The sequence below is a fragment of the Pristiophorus japonicus genome, unplaced genomic scaffold (genome assembly GCF_044704955.1).
Source record: "Pristiophorus japonicus isolate sPriJap1 unplaced genomic scaffold, sPriJap1.hap1 HAP1_SCAFFOLD_33, whole genome shotgun sequence".
Lineage (NCBI taxonomy): Eukaryota > Metazoa > Chordata > Chondrichthyes > Pristiophoridae > Pristiophorus > Pristiophorus japonicus.
In genome coordinates this window covers 833,001-834,515 of record NW_027253106.1, presented here as the reverse complement: position 1 = coordinate 834,515, position 1,515 = coordinate 833,001, and the positions used below count along the sequence as shown (strand labels likewise).

Genomic DNA, 1,515 nt, shown 5'->3' with positions numbered 1-1,515 from the left:
GGGAATGTACGGCACACCCCCGAAAATCCAGAGGGAGATATAGGGTCTGGTTGTTGTGATTCAGCAAGGAAACTATCGATCCTGGAGGACAAATACTCTGTTCCAAAGGAAACGGACCCAGCCTCTCCAATTGATCAGTTAATTAATGATGTTTTCGCGTGAAAGCAACAGAAAAGTTTAACAAAACTTATTCGCCCAACCATGAGATTAAAAGTCTCAAGCTTTACCGATTGAGCTCGCCTGGCTGGGCAAATGTGGCATCCTTGACGTATGTCAAATATTGTGGGTGGATTAATGATGATTGAAATCATGATTGAGTATCTCACAAACTTGAATTATGGAGTTCATTCAGTTCGCATTTCTTTAATTGTGCAAAAGAAGATTGTGGGTTATTTAATGATGTTTTTCCATGAAAGCTGCATTAAATTAAAATAAATGTAATCCCCTGACGTGGGGCTCGGACCCACGACCCTGAGATTAAAAGTCTCATACTCTACCGACTGAGCTAGCCGGGCTTCCGCCCAACGCAGGTTTTTATCGCTCATTGCAGCCAGGCGCTTGTTGGCTCCGCCCCAGATGTTGAAACTTGCTGTTGAAACTTGTGTCGTGTTTGTCACGTTTGCTTTGCACGCAAAAGGTCCCTGGTTCAATCCCGGGCAGAAACATTATGTTTAAACTTTCTGTGGATGAACAATCGGAGGCGAGTTTAGTCTCCTGGAAAATGCTGCCTGATCTGCTGAGATTTCCAGCATTTGCTGTTTTTATTTGCTATTTATTCTCCTGGCAAAAGGGCTCCCTTATTCATTAATTGCTCTTTATTTCACTTCAATAAATGGATAACATTGACTGAGAGAAAACGGATCCACCGGGGAACTTTTGCGTGTGAGGCCAACGTGATATCCGCTACACTGCAGCCCATCAAAGGGCGAGAAACCACTGAATATAAAGGATGAGCTGACAAATATCAGGGGCAGTGCAGTCTGGTCAACGTCACACCCTCCTTTCTTATTCAGCAGAGGCATGAACGGGAGTCAGACGCCACAAAGTTTCATTAAAGACACAAATACAAGTAACACTTGCAAATCTTTTCAGTGTAAAATTCTTTCACTTTATTTGAAATCCTATTGCGTTGAATCTGCAAATACGCACGGTGGGATATTATCTTCACTACTGATTGTATTTTGTGTGCACGATAGGAATAACCGGTGCTGTTAAATTTGATAATAAATTTGCCACAGATCCCTGAAGACTTTGAACCAGAAAGCTAAAATACAGTGAGTAAAATGGGATATGGTTTTCGAGTTAAGATGCAAAGCACAGGACAAATGATTGAAGTATGGACTGTTCCTGCGTTAGCATTTGTTTAATTGTGCAACAGAAGGTGAGGGGTTAATTATTGATGGTTTCCCGTGAAAGCAAGAGAAAAGTTTAAGAAGAAATCATACGGTGCCTGTCAGGTGAGCGCTGCCTGTGATATCTGGTGGGAATGGGAGGGGATTTTAAAGCCCCTTGTAT

The 1,515-nt window shown here is 42.2% G+C and overlaps 1 non-coding gene across 1 annotated transcript; it reads right to left on the bottom strand.

The window, feature by feature from the left end:
• Positions 1–442: 442 nt before the first annotated feature.
• Positions 443–515, bottom strand: trnak-uuu (transfer RNA lysine (anticodon UUU)). The gene has a single exon. It is a non-coding gene; the product is annotated as a tRNA-Lys (tRNA).
• Positions 516–1,515: the final 1,000 nt, after the last annotated feature.